Here is a 13,065-nt window from a genome sequence, read left to right as displayed (position 1 = left end):
TAAATTTAGTTAAAACATGTAAAGGACTTAGAACAATGCCTGATACAGAGCAAGTCCAGAAATATCGTTACTGCTATTATTACTATTATATTTAATTATTCCTATTATATGGAGAAGAGTGGAAAAGACATTCCTGGCAAGGAATATATGCCAACAAATTTTAAAAACTAATAAACTACTTAATGGTTTTTAATCACATGGTTATGCTGATAGGAAAAGCTCATGCTAGCACCAGCATCAGCAACTTTTTCCATTTGTCCCTGATACGAGTGAACCAGCAATTTGAAAAGGTAAGTATTTAAGTGGTGAGATTTCACTTCATTTAAAAATTGCCCATAGATGCACTGGAAACTTCTATCATTTGCTCAAAATGTAAACAGTGGAAGCATATGTCATTAATTTAAAAAGAGACTTCACATATCTGTTTAATGACTGCAGCTCAGTCAGACATGCAGACCACAGGTGCATTGGATGAAGCGCAACACCAAAAAACAAGAAAATGAGGTGCTAAAGAGTCCACATGATTTAGAACTCATTCTTCCCATCACCATGAATGCAAATGTCTCATTTACATAAAGCCCACTCATACTGATGTTAATAGGGGAGCACAGCAGAGGCTATCACCTCCTATCCAGCATCAGATACAGGAAATCAGAATTCAAATTATTCCCATTGGAAATGGTAACAGAATCTTTCAAAGTATTATGCTGATGTGCTGTAATATTTGGATATTAATTCAAGAAATACCTATTGAGTAAAGAGCAATTGTTGAGTGCTTACAATGACCCAGGCATTGTCCTCAATGTTTTTTAAGCATCTTTGTTATAATTTTTACAACAATCCTAACAAAAATGTTCCATTATTATCACCTTTTTTACTGATAAAGAATTGAGATTCAAAGAGGATGAGGGACTTGCCTAGTATCCCAAAGTGTGTCTATCCAATTTTAAGCCTGTGCCTCCCACTCAATATTAATTACTGTGTTTAACTCTATGGCACCCATCTCCACGTGCTCATTTCCGCTCCCATTCCTAGAAATGAAGCATCCAAAGAGTGGCTCCTTTTCCTCTAAGTTAGGCAGAAAGGAGAAATATGGAAGGAATAAGAAGGGTACTGGTGACAATACCACTGAATTGTCCACCTGAGTACAAAGGAGGAAATCCAATACTTACATTGTCATTACATGCCATTCTGTTTGAATCAGCCAAGTGTGGCAATAACAAAAGTCTAACTGAGGAACTACATTGCTACACTAGGTAGGAGAAGATGGGCTGCCTAAGTGGTTGTTTTTAGCAACTACTGAGGACAATTTGAAAGATTTAATGCAAGGAAAGAAGATTAGTACAATTTATAGCCGGATGCATCCGATAATTTCTCATGGTACCAGGGTTCTTAAAATGTTTTATTTCAGGCAATCTGTAGGAGTAAGACATAGGAGCCAAGTGAATCAGCACAGAAACTTGCTTTGATTCTTTGACTTTTGAGAGCAATATTTGCTTTCATTTTGAGAAGACTGTTTTGGGATCTTGCACCAGCTTCTATGTCATTCTGCCGGCATCTGCTTCACCCCATGGCTTCCCCCACACAACAATGAGTCTCAACTCCACCAAAGACTCCCACACCCTCTCTCTCCGGGGTTCTCATACCCACACTGCTATGCAGGTTCCCATGGAAGAATCCTTTTAAAATTGCATCTCTTAATTCCAACCACCACCCACATTACATGATTCAGGGGAAACTCACTTTACAAACAAGTTGGGGGTAATTAAAGTCAAGTCCAACATAAGGCAACAACTTTAGAACCTTTCAATATGGTTATTTCCAGAGTTTGTGGGAAAAGTAAAAAAAAAAAAAAAAGCAAACACAAAACGTAAAACAAAAGCTAAGCCCTTCTCAAATGAATCCCATGGATACACATCCATATTACTGTCTTCTATACACACCCTTTTAGAAGAAACCTACTGCCTGACCACAAAAGTTTATTTTACTGTAGAATCAAGCCTTAAGAGACCTGTAGCAGTAGAGCCTCAAACCTATGTTTAGCCACCAATAACCACCACAGCAGATGGTGAGGTGGAGTGAAAACGCTTCAATACTCTAGATTCGTCTCCACCCACCCCAGGCCCAGGTAACCCTCTCATTCTTCCTAGTTCTTCTGCAGAGAGGAACTGTATCAACACACGCACAGAGAAATTTTCGGCAAATGTTACCAGAGAATTTTCAGAAAATCACACCTCAACCCCTATTGAGGAAAATAAATATTTCCTTAAATACAACACACATTGGCTTCTTCTCAGAGTGTATGGTTTCCCATCATTCTCATGCCCAGAGGCCAAGTTCAGAAGAAGCAGAGTTTTTCACACCACAAAGGTAGTTGCCCCTATTTACCACCTTCTGCCTATATCACAGCCTGACTTACACTTCAAAAAGATCCCTTTTCTTTCCCTCAAGTTTGATCAAATTCATGAACACAGCATCTCTGATACTCGTCTCTATAAACAGATCAGATGAGGATTCACCATTGCTTGGCTTACAGCAACAGTTCTGTAGTCAAGAGCAATGTTCTACCATTTCCATTTGAAGGGGGAAAACGTTAATCAACACAAATAGAAATTAAATAAAATTTCCTTACATACTTTAATCCTAAAACTGCAGAATTTTAAGAGAAAGCCTATGCATTGATTCTGAGTTTTCTAAAATATTTCATGGTGTTGGTTCTATTGTTTCAAGTAATACCTACTTAGTTCAGTAACTCTGTGTGTGTGTGTGTGTGTGTGTGTGTGTGTGCGCACGTGCGTGTGCTTATTAGACAGGGCTGTCATACTTATGTGTATCCATGATAGGTATTTCATAATTTTCTCTGTATTGGAGTAGCCTAAGTCTTAAGAATGCCATAAGTATTTTTTTTCTTTATAGTCCAGAGTCCCTCACCCTTTCCCTCTCTTCTCTTTTTCTGACTTTCTTTATTCCTTTCTTTCATCTCTTCCTTCTTTCTGCTACTATATTTTTGCCCCAGGAAATTTGGGACTAAGGATTGGAAGCAAATCTGAAACATCTAAATTACAAGAAACTAAAATTGAGTACTTGTGCCTTTTCCAGGTCCTTAAGTCAATGAATATAAAGTAATATACAAAACATAGAGTTTGCTATTGCTTTTCGAGCTTTTAATTAATTTTATACCTGAGAGACATTTTTAAAAACTCATGGATAGGAAGAATAATGAAAACCTGGCGGAAAAATTAAAAAGTAGTTTCATTATTCATTGGTTCCTAACAGAATTATAGAGGGAATAATTTGAAAGATGTATATTTGACACCACAATTCCAGTGGTAAACTGGAAGGACAGAAATTATTTACCTAAGCCAAGAGTCAGGAAACTAAGGGCCATGGACCAAAAACCCAAGAAGCTGCCTATTTATTGTAATAAGGTATTATTGATAAAAGCACTGCCACCCCATGCACTTACATATTTTTCATGGCTGTTTTTGCGCAGCAATGGCCAACTTGAATAGTTGTGACAGAGACTCTGTGGTCAATAAATGGCCTAAAATATTAACTATCTGGCTTTTTACACAAAAATGAATGTAATTTTCATAAAATTTATGTCTCATACATTAATTAATATAAACAGAAACAAGGTCTCTAAAAGTATATTCATCATCAAATTTGTATCTTATGTTGTCCTTGTATTTGGAAGTTGCTACCTGGTGTGATTGTTATAACATGCGTTGCCTATGTCCTATAGTGCTTATCAGTAGTTGAAAAGAGTGATGCTCACAGTCTTTTTCACAAGTGGAACATGTAAAACTTGGCACTTGGCTTACTCTATCAGTAAACCCTGCTGCAGACTTCCTGGAAACTTGTCTTACTGCTGTTTCTGACTGCTATAAGCCATGATGTTCCAATGATCTGAAGGTATTAAATGCTGTCGTTGAGTATAAAGCCAAATTTAATTGGTTCAAATTCCAATTCTAAAATTAATACTTGTGCTTTGACTTCCTTGCCTCTAAAAAGGGGTAATAACAGTATCTACCTCACAGGCAGACATCTAGAATAGCTTGGGCAATACATGCTTCCTTAGCACTCTATAAATACTAGCCATAATTTTATTATTTGAAGGTATGCTTCACTCTGTCCTGAAACATGTGTTGTGTACTCCAGAATAACAGTTACTTCACTTTACCTTATAATTCTGAAATTATGTGTTCCACATATTGGTTTCATGTTAAGCATGGTTATGTCCTAGAATTAACCCATTAGTCAATCAGTAAGTATACATAAGGCATCCACCCCATGCCAAGCAAGACATTAAAAACTGCAGGGATACAGAGTAAACATGAGAGCTCTTTCCCTCGGCCTCTTTCCCTCATGGCAGTGGCAAATTGTACAGACGTGGCCAAGATTAAGGCTCAAGACCTTCGTGGCAAGAAGAAGGAGCTGCTTAAACAGCCGGGAGACCTGAAGGTGGAGCTCCAAGCTGTGTGGCGCCATAGTGACAGGCGGTACTGCTTCCAAGCTCTCCAAGATCTGAGTTGTTCACAAATCCATCCCTCATGTTCTCACTGTCATCAACCAGACTCAGAAAGAGAACCTCAGGAATTAAATTCTACAAGGGTAAGAAGTACAGCTTGTAACCCTGGATCTGCAGCCCAAGAAGACACCTGCCATGCACCACCGGCTGAACAAGCACAAGGAAGACCTGAAGACCAAGAAGCAGCAGCGGAAGGAGTGAGTGGCTATACCAGCCGCAGCGGTACCGGTCAAGGCCTGAGCCCCAGCATCAATAAAACACAAACAACCTGGAAAATGAAGAAACAAACAACGCTGGCAGGAGATATAATCCAGTCCCTAGCAGAACTACCACCACTGATACCTGGAGGAACGGTTCTATCTACCCTTAGCACAAGCAAACAGGAAAAAAAAAGTGGTTGTCCTCTAACATTCTTCCAAGGAAATGGAATGGGAAGGTTAGAACATCTTTAATATGAAATGAGGCATGCAAATCCCACTGTAATTAGTCTGTGCCACTCGATTTACCATTTCTAAAAATTCAGAAGGAAGAGAGAACTCAGTGAAGCCTTCAGTGGTCATGTAAGGAAGGCTTCATGGATGGGGAGAAATATGAGTTTATGCACATAAACAGAGAAGGAGAGGTCTTGGAAAGCAAATGTTCAGAAAGGCAGTGTGCCCATGACACCAAAGGTGAACCACCACGGTTACAGGGCGCAATGGCCAGGGGCCACATGTGAGATGAAGACCTGGCCTCAAATCTGATGACACAAATGATACAAGAAAGTGCATGAAGGATATACGGGAACTTAGAGTGGGCTTTTTATCGAAATTCCCAGCCTCTCAAGCTTTCAAATGGAGGCTCTAGCTTCATGGTATTTACCAAATTTAAAACTTGCTCAGCTCATGGTTAGCTCAGCTCATGACAGCTCATGCACTGTCAAGTGCAATCCTGAAAGTGAGGGCAGGAAAGGATGGCAGGGCAGGTCACTTTAACTTTGAGTGGGACAATGAAATGGAATGTCAGATTCTCAACAATTTGTCAGATGGTCCAGAAGAGAATCACAGAGAGAGAATGAAGAAACTAAGAAGCCATGATTGAAGTATAAAGTGGGAAATATGCAACATACAGATAGGAAAGACTTTCAGAGTGATAAAGGAGAAAGTAACAGACTAGTCGCTGGGAATGAAAGGGGGGAAGGGAATTAAAGATTAGCCAAGGGCTGGCCCAGAGGACCTTGGGAATAATGATGCCCCTGGCCACAATCAGAGAATGGCAGGGAGGGCAGGCTCTGCATGTTGCTTCCAGTTCTCTGCAAATGTACAGTAGTCTGGTACAGAACAATGACTTTATAAACACTGCATGTAAACGTCTACTGGATTCCTTTTGTGTGAGCTTCAAAAGAATGGTCATGGCTCCAGTATTTCTTATGGAATATCCATAATTCATTATCTTGAAAATATTTCCTATAAAACTAAAACTACAATCTGTATGTGGGAAGCTGATTCAGAGCCAAGCTGTCCCTTTGGCAGCAATTTGGGGAGAACCACCTACTGCTTCAGAGTCAGCTTTTCTCAAATGCACATTTGGTTAAAATTTTTTAAATAAAATCTTAGTGCCCTGAAAACACTTCCCAGCTATACCCACCTTCCAAAATGTCCTCTGCAAACAACCCACTACTCAATAGTCCTGAATACTTACAAGTGTCTAGAGCAGAGGGGAAGGGCTCAAACACCCAATAGGGTGATCACGGTGTGAAGGAAAAGGAGGGAGCATGTGTTTGAAATTCACCACTTTATGGTAGATCTGATTCTTTCCATTTAAGTAATTACTTTTAAGTAAATACTATCTTTCAGATTCCTCCCCTTTCTCTGCTCCTCCCCAACAGAGTATCTGGCTGTATGTAGGGGTTAAAAGATATTGAAGTGGCAGAAAGAGGGCTTCAGATCTATGCACTCCGGTTCTTGTTCGAGCCTCAGGACTTCATGACAGTGTGGCCAAGAGAAATGAAGACAGAGATATTGGCCCCTTCAACCAAGAACATTATACTGCTTTCCTGTCTTACGCTCTCCAGTGCACCCAGGTGAATGCCACCCTACAGACAGGAAGAGTAATGGCAGCCTCTATGCTACACCAGTGGCAGTGCCCACTGGCTCGGCAATGCCCAGCAAAGGGCACCACAGTGCCCCGCTGATTGCCTGTAATACAGGGAAGGGAGTCTGGGCCAGGAAAACAGGATCAAACAGGTGCGGACATTCAGGAGGTCATTTGACCCAAACTTCCTGAGTAGTTGGGAAAAATACTGGGTTGGATTTTCAAGGGGCTTGAAGCTCTGCAATGTCCAATAGGGGTAAAAGCTAGTATACAAGCTATGTAAATATTCAGACTGCATCATCCTGACTTATAAACAAGGTCTCATTCTGTTGCCATGATCAGCAACTTTAAGAGAAGAGCTTGCTCCCAGCACCTGCTTCCCCAGCACCATTGACCCAACCTCATCTTCTGCCTTCTTAAGGCTGCTCCTTAGCTTAGCTGTCTTCTACCCCAGCTCCTATGGTCTAGGACTTAGGACACGTTTTTGAGGGAGAAGGGCCTAGTTGCCACTTCTCTTTACATATATTTTTTTACTGTTTCATTTTTTTTATTTTAACTTGTTGTTTTTTTTTTTAATTTACATCCAAATTAGTTAGCATATAGTGCAACAATGATTTCCGGAGTAGATTCCTTAATGTCCCTTACCCATTTAGCCCATCCCCCTCCCACAAACCCTCAGTTTGTTCTCCATATTTATGAGTCTCTTCTGTTTTGTCCCCCTCCCTGTTTTTATATTATTTTTGTTTCCCTTCCCTTATGTTCATCTGTTTTGTCTCTTCAAGTCTTCATATGAGTGAAGTCATAAGAGTTTTGTCTTTCTCTAATTTCACTTAGCATAATCTCTTTACATATTTTTTAAAATGCACTGTAAACTTCAAAGGTTTACCAGATTATATTGGTAAAATATATTATATTTTATATATATTATATATTTAATATATTGGTAAAATATATTATTGTTGAGTTCTTATATCGTGCTCAACACATTTACATATGTAATATACAGCGCAACATTTGGAAGTATATAGTATTCCTGCTACCTTTCCATCATTGGGGCCTGAGGCACAGAGAGGTTAATTAACTTGTTCTAGGTCACACAGCCAGTAAAGTGGTAGCATAAGAACACAAACCCAGGCATTCTGATTCCAGAGCCATTTTCATAATCCGATAGGCGTATATACATACAAGCATACACACATAATAGATACATACAGACAGACAGATGGTGGATGGATGGATGGACTAATAGACACACACTGATATGATACCTGGAAAATTAAAAGGAAAAAATACTGTAAGATTTTTAGAACTTTATATGTGGAAGGCACTTCAGAGACCATCTAGTATAGTGATTTTCAATCTGGACTAAATCCTCTTAGGGAGCAGATTCAAGAAGTGTTATGCAGGTTAGGAGAACAAGGGAGTAGGCATATGCAGCAGGGCTCAGAGGCCCTCTATCAACTCTGCATTTGTCTGTTTGATATACTGGGATTCTGTGTAAGATTTTTTATAGACAAAAATCATGTTGCTAAATATAATTTGAGAATCATTGTTATCTACCCCAACACTCATCAAAAATGAGTAAACTGAGGCTCGGTTTCATCCGAATCACACAGCAAGTTTATGACACAGTTGAACCAAGCACTTACTCTCCAAACTCATCTGTGGGAAATATGGAATACCCAAAGGTGACCTGTAACTTGCCCATCAGGAGCTATTGTTGAAGAAATTCCTTTTTTTTTTTTTTTTTTTTTTTAGGGTCAATGGGTAGTGTAAAGATTGCCCCATTGGAGCAAATGAACAATCCTTCAATATTATGGTAAATGGGAGGACCTGGAAGAAAAACCACAAGGGAATCTAATTCTGTTACTGGCCACCTGCTCCTTGAATAAGAGTTTTCCTGTGGTTTATTTGAGTCTTTTACTCAAATAAGGGAATCCTCGACTAGCACTCTGTCTGATGCTATGAGCGAGGATTGCTGAACAGACAAGAATGATTTCTTTGGCAATCCCCATCCCGGGTCAGCTGTGTCCTCCCAGGTACCAAAGAAGGATTACTTTGCTGGCAGAGAGTTCCTAATTAAGTTTTACACAGGGATGAAGTACAAATATCCTGCTGCAAGGAGCACATGAAGGCAAAACCCTCTGGCTGGCTTTATGGATAATTCAAATGGAAGATGTACTGCAGTGAAATCGACTTACAGGATCAGAAACCTGAGGTTGCTGTCCCAGTCCCACTAAGAGAAACTCTGTATCTCATAGGACCAGACTCACATGATTAATCAAACACACATATCCTCAAACACACCCACACGCACATACACACACACACACAACACAATACCCATCTGTTAACTAGTGATGAGAAATTCTACTCTCAAGTAGATTGAATTGTTCACATTTACCAAATTTTGCTTTTCTTCCCAGTAAGCAAGCTATGCGCATCGCAGTTGATCAATATATATTTATATAATCAATGAAAAACTCAGATTATAAGTGAATGTCAAGTCATTGACTTACAGGGAGAAACACAATGAATGATCATACAGTCAGCACATTCATTCCCTACAAACAAACAGCTTATATGGGATGTCAAGTTATCTGCTGGGAAGTTATGGAATTAGAATTGAGGGACACAGGTATCTTAAGAAATGACTCTCAAGACAGGAAAGTTAAGGCCTGTTCATCTACTGGATTAGCCCTGTCAAGGGAAACAGTGCTTGTGTGCACCAGCCCTCTCCCTTTGATGAATCTGGATGGGCCCTGCCCACACCCGCCCCTAATCTCCTTCTGAGATTCGATAGCTAGCCAGACTTATACTGATGCACTCAGACTCCTCCCCCTCAGATCACAGCTGTTTTACCACCCTGGAGTTGCTCTCTTTCTTCACATTGCCCAAGTCTGCTCTGATACATGAGCTACTGATTTTAAACTTTAAGTTTTCAAAAGCAGTCTTATTTCCCTAATTTTTGTGTTTTGTATGTGTGTGTGGTTGTGTGTGTGTGTGTGTGTGTGTGTGTGTGTGTGTGTGTGTGTATGTGTTTTCTGGTTATTTTTGTGGAGAAAAGAAAGAGGAGGAGATGAAACATGTTGTACCTACTGGCAACCACAATCTAGGCTGTGTAAAATGAATCATTTCTTATTTAATTCTGTTAAGTTTAGAATTCCATATAAAGAGGATTTTTGTGCCTGCCAAGGTAAGATAAAGCACCTTTTATGAATCATTAATATGTGTCACATATAGACTACTATGGTTTCATTATAAATCAATTCCATTTTCCAGTTCTTGGCACCATTTTGAAAGTATGTTTTTAGATCCTTATCAAACTACTAAGATTAAAGGCTTTATTTTATTGATATATTAAACACATAATAAATACTGTACTAACAAATATAAGGGCAGACTCACCAATATTCTATGAACTAACAAAACAAAATAGATCACTTTTTAATAATTTCATGTTGCATGCCCCTTCCATTAAAATTCAAACATCCATCTTGTGTCTCAAACCTACTGTTCCATCCTAAGTACAGCATGTGTTCAAATAGATGTATCTTACATCACATCTATTTTAACAAACCTCTACTAGCATATGTGGTGTGCCCCTATTCTGAATCAAAAGTCTTCCCACCTAGAATATGGACCTTTCTCTCTTTCTATAATAGGCAGAAATGTAATCAAAATGTCACAAAGGCAGTAGAGAGTCCATCAGATGGACAAAGAAACAAACAAACAAAAAAAAATCCCTTCTGGATGCAAAAGGGTCAAGGCCAGTGAAACGCTATCTGAAATTGCCAGCTCTGGGATTTCTCCAAAATGAAAAGCCTACATAGAGCATGCATTCCAGGGATTATGAACTCATTTTGGCTTACGCTCTTTAAAAAGGTCTACAGCTGCATTCAAAATACATCCAGCTCATCTGTAGGCCTGGGGACTGACATGAAGCCAAGGAGCCCCAGCTGGGACATACATGCAGAAATCAATTTAAGCTCTTCTGGCAGGACTTGGGGTGGTTTGCTATAATGAATGTTAAGGAGGGGTACCAGACCATGGAGAATTGGGTGTTTATCTTTCCTGAGTATTAAAGAGATGATAAATTGATGGATAAAAGTATGAGGAGACTCTCAGAAAAGCTATTGTTCATGCTGGGTAGATGCTATGTCAGTTTGACAATTAAGACTTAATAAAAATAAATCAGGGTTGGAGGGTTGGAGAAGTCCTGACTGTGCTGTTGAGAGAAGAAAGATCACCTGGGGTTTTGTGGGGACTTTGCAACAGAAAACAAAGGGCATTCACATGCAAACACCTCAACATCAGTGAAGCAACCAAGTTCCCAAAGTTCTTAGAATTCTGTTTTTCTTTGTAACTACTGACAAGGGAGCTAATAATTGTTTTGGAGAACCATAATTCAAAGTAAAAATTGGTAGGGGAGAGGAATATTTTAAGCCTGAAATCGACTGTGTAAGTACCAAGTGTAGTGATCTAGAAATACGTGTATAATCCAAGATGTGCCTATTCAGGTTATGAGAATTCACAGTTTTGAGGTGTTTCATATAATACCCCTTCCTTTGGCTTCTACAGCATTTCTTCCCATTACTGTGGACCAACTTGGATTTCCTTTGCCTCCTGAGACAAATGCAGTCATCCTTGCACAGGTAGTTGGCTGATACTGCATTAAATTCTCCTCTCAGGAAACTTTGGTTTTGCTAATTTATAACAGCAGAAATAATCCCAGGCATTCTGCCATTTATGATGTCAACTTACCAAGTGAGTGTGACACCATTTGCATTGTTTTCCCTGCTTCCCTTTGTCATAAAGTTGGATTTATTGTTACTCTGTGTTTGCTTGATTCACAGTAAAGTTTAAATTACGCTATTATTTTGTAATAGTAATAGTGACACACAACTTCTGGAGCACTGACAATGTGTGAGGCACTATGCACATTATTGTGCACTTTGCACACATCAATTTATTAATCCTCACACATCCTAAGAGGTAGGTACTAGTAGTATCTCCATTTTTCTGATGAGGAATCTGAAGCGCAATTAATTAACTTATTTTAGATTATAGGGTTAGTAAATGGCAGAACTAGGATTTTTTGCTTTAAGTATACTAGGAAAAGGGCTAAAAATTGCTTCACAGGAGCTATTTTCTAATTAATGAAGGGAAAACACCTTGTCAGGGTCTATTATGACAACTTATTCTAACAACCATTAAAATAATTGTGCCCAATTTAATAGATATTGTGTTGTTTCAACCTAAGTCAATGTTAATTTGAGGGCTCAGAAATAACACGACCTCACAAAGCATGTACGGGATCTGAATGCTGTAAAGTATAAAATGCTGATTTTTTTTTTAAATCAAAGAAAATCTAAAAAACAATAGATGCCATATTCTAGTACATTAAAAGTCAACAGAGTAAAGATATCAATTCTCCCCTAACTGATCTATAGATTTAGGAGATTTCTGTCAAAACCTCAGCAAGGCTTTTTTATAGACATAGGCAGCTTATTCAAAAATAGCATGGGAAGACAAATAAATTAGAATAGAATAGCTAAAAGAGTTTTGAAAAAGGTGAATGAAAGGAGTCACTCTACCCAATACTAAGGCTTACTACTAGCTGCAATAAACAGACAGTTGGTACCAGTGGAGGGAGACACATAGATGAAAAGGAAACAGAAAGAGAACCAGAATGACTCATGTAAATATGCCCAGGTGGTTTTTGACAACGATGCAAAAGCAATTCAATGGAGAAAGGAGAGCCTTTTCTATAAATGGTACTAGAGCAAATGGACATCACAGGCAAAGAAAGAACGAAAGAAAAAGAGAGACAGAAACTGTACCTAAACCTCATACTTCATACAAAAAGTAGCACCAAATGGATCATGTACGTAAATGTAAAATGATAAAACTTTTAGAAAAAAAAAAGGAGAAAATCTTGAGGACCTAGAACAAGCCAAAGAGTTCTCAGACTTGCCACCACCAAAAATGCAATCTATATAAGAAAAAATTGATAGATTGGGCTTGATCAAAATTTAAACTTTTTCCACTGCAAAAACTCTATCGTGAGGATAAAAATACAAACTACAGACTGAAGAAAATGTTTGCATACTACATATCAGACAAGGACTAGTATCTAGAATATAGAAACAACTCTCAAACTTCAGCATAAAAAAATCTAATTAGAAAATAGTTAAAAGATATCAACAGACATTTCACTGAAAAAGATATACAGATGATAAAGTAGCATACAAAAATTGTTAACATCATTAGCAAATATACAAATTCAATGCAATTTAAAACCAAAATAAGAGATCAGTACACACCTACCAGAAGAGTTAAAATAAAAGACAGTGATAACACCAAATGCTAAAAAGGATGCAGAGACACTGGATCACTCTTGCATTGCTACTGAGAATGTAAAATAATACAGCCACTCTGGAAAAATGTTTGGCAATTTC

General features: G+C 38.6%; 1 pseudogene; it reads left to right on the top strand.

Annotated features, from left to right (window-relative positions):
* Nucleotides 1-4,293: 4,293 nt before the first annotated feature.
* LOC109269509 (60S ribosomal protein L35-like) lies at nt 4,294-4,732 on the top strand (annotated as a pseudogene).
* The last annotated feature ends 8,333 nt before the right edge of the window (nt 4,733-13,065 follow it).

Source organism: Panthera pardus, unplaced genomic scaffold, assembly GCF_024362965.1.
Source record: "Panthera pardus isolate Hobbes unplaced genomic scaffold, ASM2436296v1 HiC_scaffold_10, whole genome shotgun sequence".
NCBI lineage: Eukaryota > Metazoa > Chordata > Mammalia > Carnivora > Felidae > Panthera > Panthera pardus.
This window is presented reverse-complemented; position numbering and strand designations above follow the sequence as displayed.